Source organism: Schistocerca cancellata, chromosome 4 (genome assembly GCF_023864275.1).
Source record: "Schistocerca cancellata isolate TAMUIC-IGC-003103 chromosome 4, iqSchCanc2.1, whole genome shotgun sequence".
Taxonomy (NCBI): Eukaryota; Metazoa; Arthropoda; class Insecta; order Orthoptera; family Acrididae; genus Schistocerca; species Schistocerca cancellata.
In genome coordinates this window covers 838667564-838694947 of record NC_064629.1, presented here as the reverse complement: position 1 = coordinate 838694947, position 27384 = coordinate 838667564, and the positions used below count along the sequence as shown (strand labels likewise).

Sequence of the window (27384 nt, the reverse complement as noted above, 5' to 3'; positions counted from 1 at the left end):
AACACTACATTTCTCAGAGCTAATATTTATTTCAAATGATCAGAAGTGAAAGCAAACCATATGCGCTCTACTCTGACCACTAAAAATCATGAAAAATTCAACTATTAGTAACACATGGAAAAGAAAAGCATAGTGAAAGAATTAAATAATACAGCCAGTACTAGATTTAAATATGTAGGTCTTCTCAGAAGAGAAATGGATTAGTAACTATATATTTGAACATATTTCTCTTGTTTGGATGCAGAAGGCTCATCACTAAAATTAACTAACACTGACATTAGCCATATATTTGTAAAGTAAAATAACAGTATTTGCTGGTGATGCTGACATTTAGCATGGAGTGGTAGAAACGTAACTGAAATATGCAGTTGGTATTCACAAAAAAGTTATTATTGAGCTTCTAGAAATCATGAAGGATGCAAATATTTAAACCAGCTTCTGGTTGTAAGCTATTTTGTCATTTTTAGTGATGCATTTGTAAGATCCTTATATTTTGAAGAAGGCTCATATACTATTTGATTAAAGGTTACTCTACTTCAGCATGGTGTATGGACACAAATCTGCATCTGACATCTTATGCAAAATAATAAAATATTCAAAGAACCACTAAAAATTTATGATGCTGCTTTCAAAAATCTAAATGAATAGCAGATCACTGATTTGTGATACTAGTTAATTTATAGAAAATCCTTAAAGTAACTGAATGACATGCTTTACTTAGTGTTTTCATGCATAACTTTTAAAGAACTGTGATTCAGTCTATTGTTTTCATTGCTCAGAGAGGAAATATATGCTGCTGTCATATTAAAACTTGCCTAAGTCCAAGGTGATGCAAGATCAGCTTTTTGTGAAATAGGAGGGGAGAGGGAAATGGTTGCCTATAATGATGACTGAAATTTAATATCTTGAAAGTCACTACAAAATATAAAACACACTAAATTCTGTAACAACAAAAATTGGTTGACAAATGATAGGCAAATATTATGCTTAAAACAGTGTTGCAAAAATATGGGTTTCTGCATGAATGATTCAGCAAGAACTCTCACCATAAGGAAAAGAAACAGCAAATCCTCATTCATTGTGAATCAGTGTCTGAAATCTCATTTTAGTGTATGTAACAGAGTTCAAAATCGTGGTTACCTTTGTGATGGGCACAACTCCAGTTACACGACTTACCACATTATATAAAGGGCACTAGATATTACAAGTATGTAAAGACTGGTAGACTTAAAAATTGTATCTGAACATAATATGCACAGTTTACTGAGATTTGTTTACTACTCTGCCTCATTTTATTACAAATCAAGTGAATTTATGTTTTCAGTAGTGGTTAGCAATAGTTTCAGAAGGTATGCAGTCTTTTGAAGAAGCTTGATGGAACATATTGAGTCTTCTATATGAAGAGAAGCCAGCCATTAAAAAATATATATGTTGTTTGTATAAGTGGCATCATCAGTTATCTGGATATATTCACACAGAATACTTTTTCACTAACAGGAAACAAAAAGAAAGAAGATAAACCTCCCAGGAAATAATTTCTAGTTCAAAATGAAACACTAATACATTGCTAGATGGGCCTCTGCATCAAAATTCAAGTGTGCTATATGTTGTAGCAGATGAAACTCAACAATTTGACAATATGACTTACATTGAAGGATTGAATGCTACACTACACAACAGTATATAATGAAGGTTTGTCTAATCCAGAGAAAATTGAATTTTTTTTTTTTTTTGCCTTCACACAGAGGAAAATAATAATGATGATGATGATGAAGAATAATTGCAGCTGGTACTCTACTAAGATGTTTGCAATTCTAACTGTCTTTGTGATAATTATGTGGAATTTTCGCATAGAACTACCTTCATCTAAATTAAGAAAGAAGTCTAACTTGGTGCCGATCAGAGATTTTTCACTTATAGTGAAATAAATCAATAAAATCTACTTATGTTTACCCATATTAAGTGAAGCAATGGAATACATATTTAGTAACCTGGAAGGAGACAGGACATTATATGCACTTATTGTAGTGAATGTCATACTTGTTTATGCTTACTGATGTGAGGAAAGGTGAAAATATGTACTGCAAAGATGAACAACAGAAGAAGGAAAAATTAAAACTCTCTTGGAAACATGTCATCTGGGACATTCGATGGAACTGTAAGGCCATTTTCATGCAGATGTGTCAGCTGATGGACATACATACTCAATATTTTCTCAATCATCATGAAGAAGTGCCAGTGGTTCACATAATTGACTGCCCACATGCTGGGTAAGTGATTGACACAACATTGGCGAAGTGAAGGTTTAAATCTTAGTAAAAATATACAAGCAAGACAACAATTGCCTTCCACCTCTTCAGAACACTGAAGTGCTAGATTTATTGAAGAATGAGCTGAGCTAACAAATCAGTCATTTTACTGATGTAACTAAGCACAAAACAGAAGAATTTAAAGGATTTTCAGACAAATGACATTGAAGATGCCTTACTGCTTAAGATTTTCACAGATATGACCTGTGATCAATATGAAGTGATCATTTCAGAAATAATTTTCTCACTTTTAATACCATATTGCATTTGTTATAAGAAACACCTTCTTCTTGAGGTGTCCTTAAGACATATCTGAAAAACCACAGAATATTGCAAAACAGGAGTGCCTTAATTCATAATATGTTATATCAGTTACCATAATGCAACTAATAGTGATATTGTTGGTAATCAGAAGGTCTTGGAACTGATTATGTCAGTTCTACAGTAATAATGAATACACATTAGCAATGATGTAATTGTATTGTGGCAGATCTACACACTACGTTATGTTGGATGAATATATGAGACTGAGGGCACATTCGAATGTTTAGTTTGGTTTACAGTTTCCTCTTTGATAAACTGAACATCCAATAAAATGCAGGGAGTGAGAGTTTACTATGAAACTACAAGCAATTTAATATGTATTCTACCAGAATTGACAATTGGGTTACACTGTGAAATCTGAAGAATATTTGCAATAAGCTTCTACACCATGAATATTCTGTTATAAATGGATTAATGTTCAGCAGCTGAATGTGAATAATGATTTAAAGCAGAGTTTGTGAGGGGTGGTAGACTCAAAATCTTAATTAAGAATACAGTTTAAAATCTCCGAATGAATATTCATGGTGGAGCAATGGGGCAGAAGTCACAAGGAAGACTAAACAGCGAGTGAACATTTGAAATTGTTGCATCCGTTTTAATTACTTTAACCACCAAAAGGGTTTTCAGACCATGAATCAGTAGTATGCTACTAGTAGTGAAATTGTGTTTGTGCGTTATTCAAAATAATATGTTGGTATAAAGAATGAAAAAATTTGGAACAGATAAATGTGTGTGAATGAAGTTTTGATGGAAGAACATTATTATACACCTTGGACAACCTGATTAATTCTGTCGTTGTAGTGAAGATGAAAAAATGCTCTGTTTTAAGATGAATGTGGTGTGAAATTGTCCACTGACATGGGATAGTTTTGAGATGAATCCTTTAACAAAACAGAAGAGCACCATGTTTTATTTTAGTTTAGTAACAAAAGTCACTGTATATTGTGAATTACACTCAGGATATCAAAACTCAACTGATTCAAAATACAGTTTTTAACCAATGGTTTATGAATGTAGTGTAATTACACTATTTCTTCTGCAGCTATCAGGAAAATACAACAATATGATGATATCATATGTTTATACAATTTACCTCTAATAACTCTAAAGTATGATTACTGTGCTCTGCTTCAAAAATTGTGTGACATAGAAGAATGTGTCGACAGTGATTAACAGGTCTCACTTTAGTCTTGAGAATGGCTACGCAGCTGGAAGTACATATTAGTGAACAAAATAAAATAAAAGAAAATGATGGTTTAACCCCAACAACAGCAGCAATTGTGTAATATTGATATCATCAAGAAATTTATCATGGCTCTGGATCCTGATGCAACTACAGTATATTTCATCATTTGCACAAAATAAAATAGTTATTTATTTTTCTAATACACAAATATTTTATTAAACAGAGCTAAAAGAAGAAGGAAATATTATCTTAGTACCACTTCCTGTCAATCTGAAGATAGTTGATACCAGAATAGAAGAAATCATTCAGTAATGGACAAATTACACAGCTTCTACCTAGCCTTCACAGGATACAATGTACTCTGCAAGCCTGAATATTTATCAAAAGACAGTCAAGCTCATCAGTAAGCAAATTATAAGTATTGAAATGATTACAGGTCAATACAACTACATCAGTGTTACTTCACAGAAGAAATGGAATATTGGTGTGAATCTTCAGGACAATACTCAAGAGAGTGCTGCTGTATGAGACATAAACAACTGCACAGTGAAGATGTAAATTATTATATTTTTCTTATTTTCGCACATAATTGTTAACTGGCTCTTGGCAATATTACATGTGATGTGCCATATCTGTCAACTGACTTATGCTAATATTACTGTGTTAAATATTGAAACTGAAGAAGAGCTGTGTGGTTTGAATCTACAAGAAGAAAATTTTCAAGAAATTGACATTTAACAAAAAAAATTGTACACAGTAAAAAAAGTGATGAAAACTGTTTTACAATCTGTCTTTTAGTTATTTCACATATCATGTACTGGAGGAATCTAGATAGGTACTAATTTTGCTACTGTGGATACATGAAGTGCAATTTATGATCATTTACAGACAAAAATGATGTGTGGCTGTGAATCTTGACAGGGAAATATTCTTATGGTGCTATTTTATTGGACATAATTTTCAGTATGAAGAAGAAAATTATATGGTTATATATATTTTTTCTAGCAGATGTATAAAAATATATATGTATATTTTTCTACATATACAAATTCATTGGCAAGGATTTTAACTCCACACTCGTCAGGTGATCATAAAATAATCTAAAATGCAGCACCTATTGATACTGTTCTGCTCAAGAAAACAGAAGTTGGCAAGCATTAGAACACTGGACAATGTGGAGTACAGTGACCTTCAAGAACATAATAATGGATTCTACCATCTATAATGAAGGGAACTTTATCTGTCTTTACGTGTTGTGTTGACTGCACCTATGTATGTTAAAATATATTTTGTACAGATGTCTATGCTTGTTCTTTTTATTGCAATTGTTTTAACATTTATTTTTGTTTCACTAAAGTGAAACTTGGAGAGCCTTGTGCACTCTGTTGCACTAGGCTCTTCACCTTGCAAAGCATAATATTGTTTCCCAACATGGAGATACCGAACTCTACACCTGAATTCCAGATGGCCTCAAAGAAACAAGCTGATATTGAATTATTTTCATCACAGCACACTTCTCAAATTCCATCTTTGTGACAAAACTGTGGCACTATTTGGAACAACTATAAATTTGAAATTTTAGCTAATACAGCCCTTTGCTTGAATGGAAAGTTTCATTACAGTTTGGCAACCTATGCTACAACCAAGACATTTAAAACACGTAAATATTTTCTGGAAGTAAAATAACAGATTTCTAAAAATGTAACAAAAGAAAAATAAGTCCAAATAGTGCAACTAAAGAAATATATGTCATGAAGGAATGAGAGAAGTCGTGAAGTTTACAGTTGTTGATAGTTTCATTATTTTCTTTTATGCCTGATGCAAATGTGGCTCAGTTCACTAATCAAGTGTGAAACAGACTAAATATTCCATCTCCACATCTTCCTTCTCCATTTGTAGTTTAAGGAAATTATATTTATATGTTTATCTTTCTTCAGTAATTTCTGTGTGACCATGTTATGCTGGAACTCAGGTGGAGAGTTCACCCTATTGAAAAGGGAACAGAATAATAAATTCATTTTCCTGCTAAATGGTTACAGTTTTCAACAGAGCTAATTTATCGATGAGTCCAAAAGGCTTAATGTGATCCAGAAATTGTAGGTTTGCTACTACTCTTTACCGTGAAAGGAATAAGCCCAAGTTTCAGAAACTGAAGCCATTATTTCACATAATCTCATTGTGTTTCATGTAAGATGTCTGTGTTCTTGACCACAAAAATGTGTGATGAATATGAGCAGTTGTTGAACAGGAATGTCAGCAGATCATTGAATGAAAATTCCAATACATTTTTTGCATAATATCACTTTCAATAAGGAAGGAAAAAGGATCTGAACTACTTAGGCTTCACTTAATAAAGAAACTTAAATGTAGATTCATTTCCTCCCTCCATCCCTCCCTCCTTCCTTCCATCCCTGCCTCCCTCCCTCCCTCCCTCCCTTCCTCTCTCTCTCTTTCTCTCTCTCTCTCTCTCTCTCTCTCTCTCTCTCTCTCTCTCTCTCTCTCTCTCTCCTCTCTCTCTCTCCCTCAACTGTTTTTAGATGTTCCAGAGATTTTTTTGCCAGTATATTCTTAACTATACAATTTCTGCAGTAGATAATGCAGGAATTGAGGCAAATTTTGTATAAAGCAATGTTTATTTGCTTTGTTTGCTGTTAGGTAGAGCATCCTCATCTCCTAAGTTAGAGCAAGGATACTTTAAGAGATATGACTGAAAATAGCACCACAGCAGTTACTTAGGGAAGCTGGGATATATTAGTAATCTATTTGCTTGAAAGGTGGCATTTTTTAAGGATTTGCAGATAGATCTCATTTTAAATACAACATTTAGAGAGTGACTTGGACATAGATTCTGACACACTGCAGACCATTCAGTGCCAATATTTGCTCAAAACTGTGTATGGATATGCAGAACAAAGAAGAAAAATAAACCTTTGTCAGTGCCATCCTACCACACTTCAATAGCAGTGGTTTAGGTAAGTGATGGCAATCATTACATATTTGGTTCATTTAGTTTCTCTATAGTTTCCTTTTATTCTATGTTTTTGGATGCATCTACCTTCCTGTCATGTCCAGACCCCAGTGGGGAGATGAACTCAAGTAGAAGGTTACTGTCCACTCTTTGAAAAAGTACTGAAAGAGTCATCACCATCTTTAAAAAGTTGAGAAAGCATTAGTGAGCAGAATACTTCTGTGTATTTGCCTACTTTGTGACTGTGTTTGGTTACCTGTACAACTTGTAAACCCCCAAAATACAGTCACTAGATTCAATGGATTTATGTTCACTGAGTTATGGTGCAGTGTGCTGAAACATCATATAACAAGTTTATGTTTCTGATGAGTGAAAATGTCTTGAATATTTTCTCCTCAGGATCTGACATTTACAGTTTTAAGATCAGTGTTTCAATAATGAAATGAAATGTGCATGTGGATAGGGCCTCCTGTCAGATAGACTAGTTTCCCGGTGCAAGTCTTTTTAATTGATGCCACTGCAACAACTTGTGTGTCAATTAGGATGACATAAAAATGAAGACAACACAACACCCAGTCCCCAAGCAGAGAATATCTCTGACCCAGTTGGGAATCAGACCCAGTTCCCTTTCATGGCATCTTGCCACATTGATCATGCAACTAGAGAGGTAGACAGTACTACAATAAGTCTGTGTAACATCAAATACTACAGAAATAAATTAAAAAGCTCTTATGACACAAAGATAACTACAAATGGGAGTAGGCATGAGATCTCCTGAATTGGTTCTCTATTAATCCAAGTTAATTTAGAATTCTAATAAGAGTCACTTTAATTGATGTAATTTGATTTTGTTATTTTGAGTATTTAAGATTTAATTTGCTGTTAACTTCATTCAGCTGTGGTAAACATGAGTCTCTGCTACATTCATTTTATATCTGTGGTATGCAGTTTACAATTTGACCCTCCACTATGTGTCATTGATCACAATTTGAAATAAATGTCATATAATTCAATGAGGAATGCTTTGGACATTTTGGGATACTCTGTACATGTTATGCCACATCAAATGCTAAACATTCTATCTTTACAAAGTGCTCTTTCTTTATACTCTTGCATCTCCCAGAACAAAACAAGCAGCTCTTTTAATTTACAACATTTAATTCCAGCAGATCTTTCTGTGTTATCAGAAGAGGAGTGTCCAAAAAAATTATGTCATCATGGATAGAAATGGACTAGAATTTTGAATTGTTTGCTTGTTTTCATAAACTTCTTTTCCAGTTTGTCAAAATAAACTGCTGTAAGTTACTGTGGACTGACTGGTTGTTTTGCATTTCCATTTGTTGCTGTTGTTGTATGGCCACCTTTCTCAAAGAATAAGTACCATCATTACATACTTCGAAATAGTTATTGCCTTCTTGAGTTTTCCTGGTAGATTGACTTTGGACAAAACCTAAAATTGAATTACACTTTGAAAATAAGGAATACTGATTGATTCAAATTTTGTCATCAGTTGCAGTCCCAGAAGTCTTTTTTGAGGTGATATTTGAAACGCACTGAAGAACTATGTAACACCATACAACTAGAGAAATTTCCAGATTCCCCATTAGATTAGATTAATACTAGTTCCATGGATCATGAATACGATATTTCATAATGATGTGGAACGAGTCAAATTTTCCAATACATGACATAATTAAGTTAATTTAACAATTTAATTAAGTTAATATAACAACTTTTTTTTCTTAATTTATATCTAAAATTCCTCTATGGAGTAGAAGGAGTTGTCATTCAGAAATTCTTTTAATTTCTTCTTAAATAATTGTTGGTTATCTGTCAGACTTTTGATATATTATGAACTCTCCAGTGGTATGGACCCATCTAGATTTCCATAGATTTTTGGACCATTTTTGCAAAATTATATCATTTAGCATAAGATGTCTGAGTTTCTTGCTATTTCACTTGCTGACTCACCAGTATATTTTCCTTCAGCAATAGTATTCCCTTCAGCTATTTTTAAGTGATCTCCCACATCCATCTTATTTTACGAAGGACATTTGATTCCTGTCAAATGTGGCAAACCTATTAAAACTGTTTGCAAAAGTGATTGTGACTCTTGTCAATACATTTTTCAAGACTTAAATTAACATTAAATCATTACACAAAATTGCTTTCTCCTGTCCTCCATAGAATTGGCAGTAATGATGTTCACAAGTAATCTGTGTGACTGGAGTGGTTATAGCATGGTGTGGAAGTATATTTGACTATATCAGAGTAAACTGTGGAGTTTATATGATATTTTTGCTCTGAATGTTCAAAGTTGTGCTTGATGTAGGTGTAGAATACTCTGCAACCAGCTTTAATTATGGCTTCACGGTTAAGTTGAGTACTTTGTGTACAAAAAAGTAAATTTACTATGGGTTGACAAATTTTTGCAACAACAAAAAAGTTTATTGCCTTAAATAGTTCTCTGAATAATGCTACCAGGCATGCTGCCACATTTCTGCAGATGTGCAGGAAAATGAGCATACTCAGACACATGGCCCTAGAAGCTGAAACATTTCATGAGTATTGGAGGCAGCTCTAATTAGCAAAATAATTATAGACAAGGACAAGGCTATTAGTGGATGTGAGATACAAAAAGATTCAATGACTCTTTAAAAAAATCCAGAACAGTGGCCAGTGTAGAGATGATTATTCCCACAAAAGTTGCAAATTCTCCTGGTTTCTAGTTTAGCAAATAAAAAAAGAGAGAAAGCAATACCAATCTACAAAACAGGCAGTACTGTCCCTCATATCTCTCATCCTGTATTATTTAACTTTGTATTTCTAGCATGTATCCTGAAAACTCTGATCATGTGAAACTCAGCTCTTACTGGTCACAAATAATATACTAACAGCAATTCATAGAGGTATCCAAATGAATTCATGCTTGTGGACTTCTTAAAACTGTTTGATTTAGTATCACACTGGCAGATCATAAAGAAAGTAGACATGTATTGGATATCTGACCAGCTTTTCAACTAAGCTGAGAATTTCTTTGCTGACAGAATGCCACTTTCTATTGAATCCCTGGGCAGTGTGGTAAGCTATTCATGTTCATGTCATATAGTAACAATATCAATTTCAATCTCAAATTTTTCTCTGAGAACATGTTCATTTATGAGGAAGTGATGTCTGATAAATATTCAAATAAGAGTCAGCATGATTATGAAACAAATATCTGCTTTGTACACAGATAATAACTAGCCATTGTTGTAGATAAATATAGCTGTGTATTTTATGAAACATTGAAATATAGTAGTCTTTAGTAATGCAAAAGGTGTGTCATAACTTGAGTTAGTGTGTTTACACAGTATGATACCTAGGGACCATAATGAATTTAGATTTAAAGTGAGCATCTCTGAAATCGTAATGCCCTCCTATACATTGTTGATGACTCAAAACACTTTCTACAGATACATTAACAACTTTAGCAATAAAGAATTTGCTGTAAATGAACTAACTCAAGGATACTATCTAAAGACCAGCATAAATATTCAACAACTTCCATTCTGGAATCAAAAAACTAGACAGTTCCACTCAAAAAAGACAATTTCATACTTGCATCTTCATGGTTAATAAGGTTAAAATAACATGATCTTCACTGTTTCATAAGGCCTTAATTACTATTGTCAAAGTAAAACAGAAAATCAACACATTTATCATACCAAAAATTATCTTAAGTGAAATAGGTATGTAGAAGCTTTTGATGAATAACCTATACATTGGCAGATTTGTGCTGAGGCAGCAGGTTGACATCAGGTTGATGACTGGTGACTGCTCAAGGTAACATCATCAACAATTGTATATTTTACTAGAAAAAAGTACAACTCTTGTAGTGATGCTCTGCTTGCATCATCCAGGACTGGTTGTGTGAGCTGATGATGAATTGCCATGTCTTTTCTGATCACCACAATCACCAAATCTCAATATTATTGAGCCATTGTAGTCTACTTTGGAGAGAAGGGTACTTGATCACTGTCTACCTTCATCATTGTTACCTGAACTTCCCACTATTTTGCAGAAAGAATGGTATAAGATTCCCTTGAAAATCATCCATTCCAAGAAGACCGGCAGCTGTTTTGAATACTAGTGGTTTTTCTATACTGTATTAGGCATGGTACTGTGTAGGGTTGTTGGTGTTTCGGTATTTTTCTCCATTCTGTGTATTCCTGTAAACATCTTAATTAAAACAATATTTTTGAGTTATGTAATGCAATTACAAGGAGTTAGACCATAGTGTAATTATAGTCAATGATGAGAACTATGTTTGTTCCCTTTTATATCTTAACGTCTTCAAGTTAGCTCAGTTAAATCACAGAAAACTAATGATGGTACTTTCAGACCTCCAATACTGTCTCTTTGATGGTAAGGAAGCTCAGTAAAGAAACTGTATATGTCATGAAATGGAAAGGCTAGATTTTGGTGCCATTGGGCAGGAAAGAGAATTTTTAGGAAATTAAGGAGGCAAATGGGAACTGTTGAGATTAAAAGTGATGTTATAGAAACTACTGTCTAATGTGTATGTTGCTACATGGTATACTGCATTAATAATCATCAAATTTGTAATTCACAGGTTTGTTATATGTTTGCACTGTTATGCTAATTCCAAGGGTTAATTTATTTTTGGGGCAACCATGTCCCCTCCAGAGCTGGTAACCTGTGATCTCTTCAGCAGATGATGAAGCATCAACCAAGTGAAGGAGAACAGTACTTGCATTCAGGAAGATGATGGTTCAAATTTGTGTCAGGCAATCCAGATTTAGGGATCCCCAGGTTTTCCTAAATCGCTCCACGCAAATGCTAGGATGGTTCCTTTGAAAATGGCTCAGCGAACTTCCTTCCTCAGCCTTTTGTAAGCCAAGGTTGTGATGAACCTCTAATGACTTCAGTGTCAGTGAGGCATTAAACTCTAATCTACCTTATGAAGCGACAGTCAGTCAAGACATCAGTGTACTACAGGATGGTAGCAGAGACCAGAAAAAACAATGATGGATTACATGTCAAGGCAAAAGAGAATCTTCTATGAGAATTAATTTTGCACCCACAATTATTGTTTATCTGTAGCGGATATCTCCTGGACCTATACTACACCTATTAAAAACATTTGATCTGTGCATAATTACTTATGTAGAGTAATTATTTTTTATTTATTCATCTTTGGACATTATCATTATCAGTTGTATAACAATTATGGATCACTTTAGAAATACAAGTAAAGTATGTACATAATTCCCAAATTTACATATATTATTATTATGACTGATCACTGCTACAAAAAATGTCCAAGACATATGAGGGATTTCCAGGATACAAATTTTGAGGACACTCAAGGTGTCTGACAGTCTGTCTTGGGAGCCACAGGTGAACTCCACAATGGTAGTCTTTTCCCATTTGTATAGTAGGTCACTGCATCTCCTATCATTGATCTGGATCCTGTTGATTGTGCTCCATGTCCTCCAGGGCAGGTCAAGTTCCCAAGGTTTTTGTTGGCTATGACAAAGCTATGGAGTCTGGTGGACTATTATTACACTACTGGACATTAAAATTGCTACACCAAGAAGAAATGCAGATGATAAATGGGTATTCATTGGACAAATATATTATACTAGAACTGACATGTGATTACATTTTCACGCAATTTGGGTGCATAGATCCTGAGAAATCAGTACCCAGAACAACCATCTCTGGCCGTAATAACGGCCTTGATACACCTGGGCAATGAGTCAAACAGAGCTTGGATGACGTGTACAGGTACAGCTGCCCATGCAGCTTCAACACGATACAACAGTTCATCAAGAGTAGTGACTGGCATAGTGTGATGAGCCAGTTGCTCGGCCACCATTGACCAGATGTTTTCAATTGGTGAGAGATCTGGAGAATGTGCTGGGCAGGGCAGCAGTCAAATATTTTCTGTATCCAGAAAGGCCCGTACAGGACCTGCAGCATGCGGTTGTGCATTATCCTGCTGAAATGAAGGGTTTCACAGGTATCGAATGAAGGGTAGAGCCACGGGTCGTAACACATCTGAAATATGACATCCACTGTTCAAAGTGCCGTCAATGAGAACAAGAGCTGACCGAGACGTGTAACCAACGGCACCCCATACCATCACACCAGGTGATACACCAGTATGGTGATGACGAATACATGCTTCCAATGTGCGTTTACTGCGATGTCGCCAAACTCGGATGCAACCATCATGATGCTGTAAACAGAATCTGGATTCATCTGAAAAAATGATGCTTTGCCATTCGTACACCCAGGTTCATCATTGAGTACACCATCACAGGCGCTCTTGTCTGTGACGCAGTGTCAAGGGTAAACACAGCCATGGTCTCTGAGCTGATAGTCCATGCTGCTGCAAATGTCATCAAACTGTTCGTGCAGGTGGTTGTTGTCTTGCAAACATCCCCATCTGTTAACTCAGGGATCGAGATGTGGCTGCATCATCAGTTACAGTCATGCGGATAAGATGCCTGTCATCTCAACTGCTAGTGATATGAGGCCGTTGGGATCCAGCATAGCATTCCGTATTACCCTCCTGAACCCACCGATTCCATATTCTGCTAACAGTCATTGGATCTCGACCAACACAAGCAGCAATATCGCAATACAATGGTGATGGTACACATTTCTCTGCCTTACATGACGCATCACAACAATGTTTCACCAGGCAATGCCGGTCAACTGCTGTTTGTGTATGAGAAATCAGTTGGAAACTTTCCTCATGTCAGCACGTTGTAGGTGTCGCCACCGGTACCAACCTTGTGTGAATGCTCTGAAAAGCTAATCATTTGCATATCACAGCATCTTCTTCCTGTCGGTTAAATTTCATGTCTGTAGCATGTCATCTTTGTGGTGTGGCAATTTTAATGGCCAGTAGTGTATATCATTATTTTCTTCAAGCTTCCTGGAGACTGAAGTAATGGTCCACCATGTTGCTAGCTATTCAGAGTCTGAGATGTTGAAAGTGGAGTCTGTTGATTCCGATAACAGGTATGTTGTCACGAATTGGCAGCTGCTAGTTGTTGCACATTTTCTTATATTCCCTCAGAAGGGTATCCTTTCTTCTCATGTTAAGTGGTGGAATGTGGCTCTGGGCAGGTAGCCAGAATACTAGAGTGGACTTGATTGTGCCAGTAATGATCTGCATTGTATGTTTTAGTTGCATAGCTACCAGCTTCATGTGGTTGCTGAGTAGATGAGATGAAGGGTGGATGACTGTATGGTCAAAGTTTCAGAATCTCATGTTGTACCACACAATTTTTGCAGAATAAGATGTTTTGACCTCAATTTAGCTGCAGTGTTTGTTGGATGCTGTTCAAATGACAATGTTCTGTCAAGTATAATTCCAAGATACCATGAATATTTGATATGAGCCAGGCGATTACTCTTGAAAAAATTTCCAGTTCATGGTTGGCTAGGCCATTACTCAGATGAAAGCAAGTGGTTTTTGTTAAGGTTTGTTTGAAGCTCCTATTTACAAAAAATATAGTTCCATCAAACCCAGGTCTTTTGTTAACATATCTTTAGTGACCCTGATTTCTTTATGCTGTGTTGCTGTCACCCAGTAATCTGCATAACAAAACTTCCCAGACTGAGTGGCCAGTATACCTGCAATATACAAGTTAAACAGTAGCAGAGCTAGGACTGAGTCTTGAGGTAGGATATTGTTAATAGGCTGCTGGTCACTAGTGGTACTGCCTATAATTACCTGAAATGGTCTGTCAGTCAGATGATGTTAAGAAGTTGTGCTATTCTTCTGCATGGTATTATACTGAGCTGCTGATAGACATTACCCTGCCTGCATATGGTATCATAAGCTGAAGACTGGTCAATAAATGCAGCAGAGGTCTTCAGTTGTTTCTGGAATCCAGCTTCTATGTAAGTTGTTGATGAAAGTACTTGATCCATCCCATTCCAGTTTGGTTGGAATCCAGCCTATTCAGCAGGAATCCTGCCAAGTATTGCAATACATATTCTGTTCTGCACTGTTCTGTCAGGGGAAACCCTGCAATCCTCCACCCCATAACACAGGTCCCAAAATCTGCAGCCAAGATCATCAGAGAATCAACAGAGCCTCTAGTTGAGACCCTCCATCTGGTTCTAAGCCTTTTCATGACTTCTTCCAGCTGTCTTTATGAACTTAAAATGGCCTAAAAACCAAACTATAGGTGTTATTGGAGCTGAACTGACACACACCCTGCAGATGATTGCACCATGCATCCCTGATAACCACAGGGGGCCTCCTCCACATCTGGGATGAAATCCCCTGGCAGACATATACCGATCACACACTGGACTTCTTTCCAGTTCTGGCTGCTATTCCCCCACTGCGCTCCATAATGCTCCTAACATTGGAACTCCAAGTAACTAGCAAGCCACTCTCTGTGTGTGCTTGCTTGGATCCTGCTGAAGGAGGTACCCCTTGTCCACTCATGGGGTGATTGGACAAGACCAGATGGCGAGACTTAGCATCCATTCTCCACCTTCAGTCTTAATGCATTTAATATCTGTGGTCACTTTTTTCTATTAATTAACTCCTCTGTAAACTGCAATAGTTAATGTGAAAACAACATTTTTTTCCCTGTCCAGAAGCAAACAATAGTTTCATCTGCTTTGGTAAATTATGTATAGAGGATTTTTCTAAAAAAGTGGCCAATATTATTCATTATAAAAGCTTTATTTGTGAAACTGTGTTCACCAAAATTAGTAAAAATATCTCCCTTTTAAGTTGCTCTTGGAAAATGAATCTTTTGCTAGTTTTGATCATTATCCTGATGGTCCTTTTTGGCTTTTTGAATATACTTTCCATGTTCTGTATATTTGCGTATCTGAACATTATGCCATGAGCGATGAAGGGATGTATGTATGCAGAGTTAATTGCTTTCTTAAGTCTGCACATTCAGAGAGGATAGAAAATTATATTAATTCTTTTCCCAAGTCATCATATTATTTTATTGCTGAGCAGTCCATAGCCCATGGTCTAGTGATTAGCATCAAGGCTTCTAGACTGCAGGGTCCCAGGTTCAGTTCCTGGCCTGGTTGGAGATTTCCTTCCCTCAGGCAATGGACATTTGTGTTGTCCTAACGATTTCACCACATCTTCATCACGAAGACATGCAAGTCACCAAAGTGGTGTCAAATCGAAAGACTTGCACCATGCAGCCAAACAACCTCGGATGGGTCTCCCAACCAATAATGCCATACAATCACTTCATTATTTTTGCTGGATGACATACATATTAAAAATATTTATGTTAGCTGGACACTTTATTATCTCATGATTTACTTTCAGCTTAGTTACACGGAGCTTTTTACTGATAAAGTAGTTCATGTTTTTTGTCTTCTTTATATTGAGCATTGCTTTATTGCAAGTTGACCAATTGCGTACAATCCTACATGGTTTATCACCATTCACTTGTAAAATTTCTGGTGTCCTGTCTCTAATTATTATATTGCTGCCATAAGGAAATAATACTGTTTTACCTTGTGCAGCTTACTGTGGAAAGTCATTGAGATAAGTCAGGAACAGTATTGTGGGCAACACACAACTTTGAGGGACTCCTTTGTTCACATTGTCCAGATTAAAATATGTGTCTCCATGTATTTTAAGGAAAAGTTTGGAAGATCTAAACTTTGGCCATTATTTTTTTGGAAAAGAGCCTAATAGCAAATCTGGCCTATAGTTCCCTACATTTTCTTTAGCAGTCTTTTTGTGAAGTGGAATAACTTTCACAAATTATAAATATTCAGGAATACAACCAGATATAAATTATTAACTTGTAATATCTGTTAAGAGACTTTTATATTACTAATTTAGTCCTTTATCAGACAAATCAATGCTTTATGTACATCAGTAGGCACTTTAATTTTATGCACAACTCCACTGATTTCCTCCTCTGTTATGCATTGCAGAAGCATTGCATAAGGTATACAGTTAATAGTTGCTACATGAAATTTTTGGGAAAAATGCACTCTTATGCTATGCTTGTACACATTGCTTGCACTAGTGATGTAATTGCTGCTCCACAAATACTAACCAGAGTAGATGTGTGTGTTTCATGTACAAGTTGGCTTGTGGGTATTAATAAATATTTGCACACAGTTCAACCATCTCCTTAAATTCTACTCTGCAAGCAATTCTTCAATTTTTTACTGAGTACCTCCAACAGCTATCTGTGGCTTGAATGACAAGCTGTTTTATAACAGTACACAGATAATTGTCAGGTCAAACATAAGATGAATAGTGGTACCCCTTAGGAAAATACCAGGACGGGATAAGGTGGATCACTTTGCTTCAGAATCCCATTCAACTTGTTGAAAAGGCTGTACTGACAGCAGTGGAAGGAATGATGTGTGCTGCAGTTTGTGGTACAAACTGGAATGAAGTATGCCTGTCATCGAGTCTACTATGTCAAACTTGGATTATTTCAATAACTAGCAGAGAAAGGTGGAGAACATCAGCCTTGCTCATGGAATTTCAGTGAAGCTCACTGTTTGCAGCATTATCACTAGAACTGATTGTCTGTCTCCCCCCCCCCCCCCCACCCCTGTTTTTGAGTCTAATGAAGGTCTTGAACCACAGACTTTGAAGATTCATTCATTGATAAGCCAGGCTGTGATTTCCTATATCTGTGCCATAAGGTTATGAACTTCAAGATTCCCCTAAATAGCTCATTGGCACTCTACACATCATAGGCTGTGTACCCTGGTACCTGACTGAGCGTAGGTTGCACACAAGGTTTCCTTTTAGGTTAGGCAACTTCCCAACCAATCTTACATGACAGTACCTGTAGGAGACCCTGAATTATTAGTGTAACATCAAAATAAATGCCCCCTATAGTCTCAGTTATAATTTTACAGTTAATATAAAACTCTTGTATTCCCTAATTTGATGAGAACCATTTGTGTAGTAATCTTCTATGGGCATGGGAAGATAAATGAAAAAAAAAATAAAACAAATAATCGGGCTTTGAACATGGTATGCAAAAGTGAGAGGGCATGATACTAGCAGCGATGCCACCAATTGTGCTGTGCTTATCATACACTAAAAGGGCCTCTAAATTACCTTGAAATCTTTGATGGTCATTTTCTCAGAAATGGTTGAGTACCTGCAGATAAGCTGAAACTTGTATTTGCTTATTTTGACTCCTCTTCCACTGGGTGAAACTTCAGTTTCTGAGAAATCAGGTTATGGCACTTGCCATGTTCTGCTTATTGGACATGACTACAATAGTGAAATGAGACTGACTGATTTATTTATTTGTTTGTTTGTTACTATGTATCTTGTTACCTATAATTTAAATATGGACCAAATTCTTTATTCAAATCACTAATGTCAACTGTCATTACTGTTTTCTAAACATTGACAAATAATGAAACTACATGCACTACTATTACATATAATGTAATGATACTTGGCATAATCAATGCTACTTCTGCTATTGATTAAGACTAGATCCACTACCGCAACTAACTATCTCTACCACTAGTATTACATCACAGTCATTTTTCATAATATGTACCACTAATGGATTTTATACCTAATTGAAGTACCTTATAAACAATGACTGAAACTGTTTTTTGCATGCCACATTCCACAAGGCATTCCATTGCTTCCCAATCAGTAGGCACACTCTGTCAGTTCATTGGATGCTGTGAAGGTTCTTGCAGTGATATCTGCCTCTACTGTTGTCCTCTTGATATCTGATTTCAGGGGATGACTTCCTACTGAGAGGGAGCATTGTTGTTACCCACCAGGTGTGCTGTCATACTTACATTTGTTGATCATGTCCTGTTGGCCATCTATCTGCTGCAGCTGTTGACCTTAGATTTTTTCACTTTGTTGCTTCTTGGTCTCCCACCACAGTCTCTCATAATACAGCAGATGGACCTTAAAAATTTCATCAGTAATATTATCCAAACATCTTCAACTTTTGTAGTCCTGTCTTCCTCAATTGCATGTAATATTATGGTATATTGATAATTTTTACTTTTGGACCATCTAACTACAACTGAATGAAACACAGTTTTCATGCCATATGCATTTTGACCTTATTATCTGCAAGGCATCTACAGTGGCGTAGAATATGGACATATTATTTTTACTATGTAGTTTATATTTTGGGGTAATGTATCTATAGGTTATAAACAGTCTGGTGGTTGGCTTTTCTATGAAACGGTAATATTTTAAATTCTACTTATAGGTTCCATGGACAATTTTCTATGTGTTATGTTTAAAATTGAACAAAAACAGAGCATGTAGAAAATCATCCACAGAACCTGTAAGTATAATTTAAAATATTACTGCATCATAGAAAAACCAACCACCATAACTGTTTATAACCTATAGATACATTGCCCCAAAATATAAACTAAATAGTAAAAATACGTACATATTCTAGGCCACTGAAGATGTCTTGTAGAGAATGAAGGTGAAACACGTATGGCACAAAAATTGTGTTTCATTCAGTTGTAGTTAGGCAGTCCAAAAGTAAAAATTATCAATATACTGTAATATTGTCCAAGTTCCCAACCAGTATAAATCATATCAGCATACAGCAGTCATCCCCAGATAATACATTCTGGTGTACCTTCTACCTGACAGTACATCTGAAGTTTTATCTTCACCCTGTTTGATGAAAATAAGTGGTATAATGTTGGTGATCTGTCAATGAATATGTGATTCTTCATGAGGGGAATTTGTTACTGTCTCCACACCCCAAATATAACTTGCCATCACCTGCATTTGTAATAAAATAAATAGTTTAGTTACAATAAAATATATAAAATATTTTAATATAATAATAATAGTTTGTTTTGACCAGTGTTTAGTACATTGCTTCAGCAGATTTCAATTCAATTTGAAAAGCATTTTGCTGAATATTAGAGAACTATCCAATAAACTCTCAGAACTTTGTCAAAATCATGAGCTATGTAATATCAAATCATAGTGTGCACTCAGATACCAGTATTTCACTAAGCATCACTATTGTGCGCACTGGTCTGTAGACTGTGCCTATGCGACCTTGTAAATAAGGGGAATGTCATTCCTTTGAATCTTTTGCTTATGTTCAGCAAATCACTCCTCTTGTTATTGATTTCTTAGTGAAGGTTCTTTCCCTTTATATCTTGTCTAAGAGAACTTCCCATGGTTTGATGTTTCTACCTGTGAACCCACTAACCATATTAGTTTTATGTTGACAGCTTTTCCTGGCTGGAATATTCTCTGAATGTGGTCATGCCACAAGCCTATCTATCTAGGCTACATCTAATGCAAGTAACTGAAAGTACCCTGTGTTAAACATAGTTTGTAAATTCTGGAATTCCTAACCATTTGCAAGACTCTAAGACTCTGTTTTGTGATGCTTTATTCTCCTAAAGTTATGTGAGGAATTTGGAAATTGATATATGTATTGATGTGTACCTGAGAGCAAGCAGCTGACTGAGAAATATGTATGGATTATCTTTTTCTGCTAAGTAGTTGATCTATGATTGGCTAGACTCTGACACAATGATACCTCAGAAATGGCAGGAATTTATGTGTGAAGTGGTGTCCATGTGACTACATATCATGTAGGCAACTACAATACATGGTCATTTATGATACCACCTCTCATTCAGATGTAAACAATTAAATGTATTCCTCACCTATTTTTGTACACAAATTATTTTTATCCATGAATCACTGAATATGTAGCCACTTTCTCCACTGTTTATTGATGTATGTGATAATTATGATGGTCCCTTAAAAACCAATGCTGAGAAATTTGAGTCAGCATCTTGTGACAGTTTTAGACATTATGGATGTCAACCACACACCAAAATACTTACACCTTTGTATAGTTTCATTTTTCAAAAAGCTGTGTTTCAGGATCTTAAACTGCTTTTGAAATGTTAAAGGTTTCCACTCTAAATACATGTTGGTCACTTGCAGGTATGTATTTGACTGCTTTCTTCAATCTAAAGTCTTCTATTTAATAATTCATTTTTTGTATACATGGAATTATTGAGAGCTGGACTCGTATGCAAGAGCACAAAGGCTCTGGACACAATATGGCTACTCTGGGTTAAGATGTATTTTTTCCCAAAATTAATCCATGAAAATGACAGATTGGTTCCTACTGTAAGGTCTTGGTCACCTATCTGTCACCTATATTTGCCACACTAGACTGTAAGTTTGTAAATAACAAAATGAATGTATTGTGATGTGGCTGTTAACATTGTTAACAGCCACAAGATGCGCATGTGTGAACGTCACACGTAGTTTTAATTATTTTATTTTGTGTAATGAGAAATTCATAGTTATCTCAAACCAACTTGTTATTTTTACATTCTAAAACCTGGCAATTAATATTCTGGAAAATGAAGCCAAATTTTATTCTTCTAGTAGACCCAGGTTTAAATTTTATGTACCCTAAAAATTTATAACTTCCTGCCTTGTTTACTGGTTCCTAAGCTACAGTGGAAACCTGGGTAAAACACATCTTTTCAAAGTTTGAAGCAGAGTCATCCATACAAAACTAGTTAATTACTTTCATAAAATGATCATTTACTATTTTCTCTGTGAATGGATCTGTGTTGTACCAAATCACAAGGGCCAAACCTCCAGCACGAACTAATATATTAATAAGAAGAGATGCAAAACTCATCAATATGTCTCTGGAAAAAGAAACTAATGTAGTTCTTCACTGTTTTGCAACTTGCTGATCTCACAGGTAGATGAAGATGAAGCAGATTCAGTGACAATTAAAAATATAAGACATTATCCCTTTTATCCTAACAGTTGAAACTCCTTTGTTTTATGCTACCTGGCATATGACTAAGACGTAAGAGAATGGTATATGCACTTTCCAAAGTTAAGAAACCTTTTAAACCATATTTTTGGCTGGTTGCTGTTTAAATTCTCAATCTTATAGTATTACAACCACAGCTCTCAAAATGTCAGCTTTCAACAAGATAGTGGAAAACTACATAGTTTTTTTTATATTCCACAGGGTGAAAAGAAATGATAATGGATAGATTTGATCTGTAGCCTTTTTTATTTACTTTTTGACATATTAATATCTCAAATACATAATCAATTATACACATCTAACAATTTTAAGAAACACAGACAGAATGCACAGCTTTTTGTTTATGCATCCAGTCACCATGTACTGGGAATAGATTGTGCACTCACTTCCATTCATCATTCATTTTGTACACCTATGAGTTATTTCTAAAAGAATGAGCTTCATTACAGATGTTTACTCAGGGAAACATCATATTATTTATACAAAAATTACATAAATTTCCCCTTAGTAGACTTTGTTAAATAAATGTTGTATTACATGTAAACAGTCACTAATGAAAACAAAAATACTCATTGTTATAACTATCCCCTTTTGCAAAAATTTTTTACAGTTTATAAGTAAGATTACATGAGAAAAAATAAGGAGAGTGAAAATAAAATAAGATAAAGAATGGTTGGCACAATTGTGGGGGAAGTGCATCTCTTAGTTACATATCTTATTAATCATCAAACCTACAGGAATGTCACAATTTAAAAGTAGATATATCTTATAAGCAAATGTAAACTGCATTACAAGGCTTTGATCTTCTTTCTCTAAAGTAAAATATCATCTGGAGATGAAAAATTAAGTCCATCATGACCAGTTTTGTGAATCTACATCTACAACTATAATTTGCAAACCACTGTGAAGTGGATGGCACAGGGCTAACATACGTAGTCCATGTCCCCTTCCTTCATCTTCTGGAAGCAGCAAAATTATAACATCCATGTTCTCCAAGTACCCTCTTCCAACCAGCATAGAAATTTCCATTCACCAGATTCGCATTGTATGAGAAAATGGGACTTAAACCACATACTTTATTTACTAATAATTCACTCCTACATTTCTCTACATTTTTTACCTCCAGCTACATCTAAGTGTAGCTTCTCTACATGGGGATTAAGGGAAGAAATGCACAGGTGTATAGTATATAGAAAAAACTGCTCATATGGACAGAGGTACTGATAAAAAGAAAATAGCATCATTATGATAATATTCTATGAGCAGCAAGCTGATTTATACTCTCGCATATCTGTATGTACACTATCTGATCAAAAGTATTTGTACATCCCAATGTAATGCAAAATTGATCACCACATCTCATGAAAGGTGGATCCGCCAGTATAAAAGGAGGTGGGAAGTATTGTGTTGTCAGTAGAGTAGCAGTAACAGCAGAAATGTGTTGGTCAGTAGAGCACAGTGTCTTTGAATGTGGACTAATCATTGGATATCACATGAGTAAGAAATCCATAAGGGACATTTCAAAACTGCCCAAGCTGATTGCTGGTGATGTGTTTGTGAAGTGGAGATGCGAAGGAACAACCATAGCTGAACCAAGACAAGATGCACCTCATGTACTGATGAACATGGACTATCGAGCATTGCAGAGGGTATTTGTAAGAAGTTGCATAAAATCAATAGAAGGAATTACTTCTGGGTTCCAAAGTGTTATCAACAGTCCCACCAGCACAATGATTGCACCCTTGGAGTTGTAAGGAATGGGGTACTGTGGTCGAGCAGCTTCTTATAAGCCATATATTTCTGTAGTCAATGCTTAAGTGATGTAAGATGGTGTAAAGAGCAACACCATTTGACAGTGGATGACTGGAAATGTGTGATTTGGAGTGATGAATCATACTATACCCTGTGGAAATTTAATGGAAGGTTTTGAGTTTGGTGAATGCCTGGAGAACATTACTGCTATCATGTGTAGTGCCAACAGTGAAGTACAGAGGATGTGATGTTATGGTATGGGAGTGTTTTTCATGGTTAGGGTGTGGTCTCCTTATTCCATTTATGAAAACACTAAATGTGGAAGGATACAAACACATTTAACAGCATTGTGTACTGTGTACAGTGGAAGAACAGTTTGGAGACGATGATGATTTGTATCAGGATCACTGTGCACCCTGTCATAAAGCAGCATCTGTGAGGCAAAGGTTTTTGGACAAGAATATTCCTTAACTGGACCGGTCTACACAGAGTACTGACCTGAATGCAATGGAACACCTTTGGGCTCAGTTAGAACACCTACTTCGCTCCAGAGCCCTGTATCCAAGTTTTGGGTCTTGAGTCAGAATGGGATGCTGTTCCTCCACAGACATTCAGACACCTCACTCCCAGCAGAGTTCATAATGGTCAAGGGTGGACATGAGCCACATTAATGTCAAATAACAGCTGTCCAGATACTTTTGATCACACAGTGTAATTAGTTCCCAAAATCTAGTGCAACATCTTATGTTGCCGAATGCTTGTGATTTTGGTTTACTGCCATCTATCTTTAATATTATCTCACATCAGAGTCTTCTATTGAAATGTGTTTCTGGCTACCATGTAAATGGTGTGCTCTGACTACAACTTGTTATGGGAAGTAAGGGATGATCATGATGTAAATCATGACTCATGAAACTTTCTACTGATAAGCATTATCAAGTCTTCATCTTTCTATTACAGCAAGGATCTTACATTGTCTCTTCTTTCTGCAATTCTTACATACAATGTATCATATGGACCAGTGGTCACTCCCATACCCAGTGTAATAATAATAATAATAATTATTATTATTATTATTATTATTAATGAGAATATTATGGAAAGGCTAGATGACTACTCGCCATACAGAAGAGGTGCTGAGTCACAGATAGGTACAACAAAGAGACTGCTAAGGATATGAACTTTCAGTCAAAAGGCCTTCTTCTAAAGTGGACTACATGTACAAAACACTGGCTAGTGGCCAGAGATGGTGATTATGATTGTGTGATTTCTGCTTGCATGAATGTGTGTATGTTGTCTATTCTAGAAGAAGGCCTTTTGCTCAAAAAGTCACTTGTTTAGCAGTCTTTTTGTTGTGCCAGTCTGCAACTCAACATCTCCTCTATAAAGAGAGTAGCAATGTATCCTTTTCATAATATTGTCATTATTCTGTCTGGGATTTTCCATTGTTTTATTATTATTATTGTTATTGTTTTTATTGGCATGTGGCTACAATCCTGGTGAAAGCCCTTCAGTTCTAATGCCAGTTCAGTGCTGCTTATTTTGCTCAAACAGCTTCTCATTTTGCATTGCTAGGCTGATTAGATTCCATAAATAAGGTGTAATAGCTTTAAAAAGTCTATACTCTGTTGGAAAACCTAGATCTAATTCAAGGTAACACTATGATTAGCACTTTGTGAAATTCATACTTTAACTGCAAATTCATGGATGATAACACAATGACCATAGTCACAGACAGACCATCTACAAGTGCTCAGTGCATAGACAAATGTTACCTGGGCTTATATATTGTCAGAAAAGTCAATATGGTATGCAATGGAACCTCTTAGTATACCTGTGTTACCAATAAAAGGTCTAACTAGATGGTAGTATGCTTGCCACTGTTCCCTATGTGCAAAGGGCCCATACATACGAGCAATGGGCGGAGGGGTCTGCCCACCCCCAAGCTCTCAGGGAAAGGAAAAAATAAAATGTATTCAGGTGTTTTACTTTCAATAAAATGATTTAAAAGTTGGTGTTATACATGTTTTTAACATGACTACAACTGAAAATTCTTATAGCTACTTACAAACAACCATTCGTCTTCCAAAATATTAAAAATACACCATACTATTGGGTCTAGCTTCCCCCCCCCCCCCTGTCCCCCCCCTCCCCCTACCCCCGTAGACCATCATATAGATGCCATTGCCCATGTGTAAGCAATAGAAGAAATTGCTGAATGGTCATGCATATCCATTTTCCTGTCCACTGGATACTACCGGCACTCTTAAACACAGCCCATCACTCCCCAAATATTTGTAAGTGTATTTTGATGACTGCTCCATGGTGATGGCTCTCAGGGTTCTATAAAGTTAATTATATCTAGTAGTATGTGCTCACTTTGGTACTATGAATTAATTCTGTCTTATTGAAAGGTGTTGTGCCGTCATGGATTACTATGGCTCTCCAAGGCTTCCTTGCCCTGTGGGATTAATGCCACACTGAATTAATTCCTTCTTCTCTCACATCCTATTGGGGAAGAGTCTAAGTCAGTTGTCCATCACTGTATTACAGCATGAAGTACATTTAATAACTAATAATTATAACAATAATTTGGATGCAATGCTTTGTAATTTTATTTTCAAAATCTGAAAAATATGTACATGTTTGCACACAACTTCTTTAAATTGTGACACGTGCCAGTTGTCTTAACAAGTTAGAAAATTGTGCTATATAAAGTTATGTGGAAATATGTTCTTCTTAGGTGGTAAGAATTGAATCATATGCTTTCTCATGTTGAACAAAACTCATACATTTCCACTTGCATTTATGCTCTACAAGCTACCTCACAGTGTATGGGGAGGGTACTTTGTATACCACTGTCACTTCTATTCTTTTGTGTTCCAATAATGAATTCAGTGTAAGAAGAATAAGTGTTGGCAAACCACCATGTGAGCAGGAATATCTCACTATTATCTTGATGGTTTTTTCATGATATGTATGTGGGAGGAAGCAATATATTTATTGACTCTTCAAGGTGGATATGCTCTCAGAATTTTAATGGTAACCCATACCATGATGCACAATGTCTCTCTTGTAGAGTCTTCTATTCATGTTGGATGAATATCTCCATGATACTTTTACACATTCCAAATAAACTTGTGATGACGCTCTTCTTTACATCTTCTCTGTTTCCTCTATCAATCCTCCCTGATAAGAGTACCATACTGAGAAAAAATACTTACGTATTACTCAAGTATTAGTTGAATGACAGTTTTGTAAGCTGCCTCTATCATGGATGGTCTACACTTCTTCAGTCTGGCATCTACTTTTGCTATGTTAGTTTTATGTGATCATTCCACTTCAAATAACTCTATACTGATATTTCATAGATGTGATTGTTTGGCAATCATTTATTCAAACAATAGTGGGTCTTTCAGTCTATTTATGCACAATTCATTATATTTGTTTCTGTTGAGGGTCAACTGTCAATCCTTCCATGAAGCATGGATCCTATGCAGGCCTTCCTGTATTTTACTACAATTTTCAAGCATCACATCTTCTCTAAATACAACAGCACCATCAACAAACAACCTCAGGGAGCCTCCTGTGTTATCCATTATGTTATTTGTTTATATTGTGAGCAGCAATCATCCTATAACATTCCTTTTTTGGTTCACACAAAGCTACTTTTATATTTGAAGCACATAGTACTCATTTGTAAATAATTGCGCTGTGCAGTAAAACTGTGGAGCTCCTTTAATATCAGGAAACATAAAATTCTTCACGCAAGTCCATTCTACTTTCTGAATACCACAGTCTATGTGACTGTCTTTCTATTTTGTCCTGCAAGTACAATATAAGTCATCCCAGAACACTGCCCTCATTCCCATATTTACCTAATTTGTAGTTGGTTAAGTCATTATAGAGTTGAAGACCTACATACATTCACAGGAGATACTTTGCAACATTTCTCCTCTGATATACTAGTTTGCTTACCTTCTCAAGAAAGTTGTTCACTCCATG

General features: G+C 35.8%; 1 protein-coding gene across 1 annotated transcript in view; it reads left to right on the top strand.

The window, feature by feature from the left end:
* Nucleotides 1-27384, top strand: part of LOC126184936 (hepatocyte nuclear factor 6) — a 613909-nt gene that overhangs the window by 576057 nt on the left and 10468 nt on the right. The window lies entirely within an intron of this gene.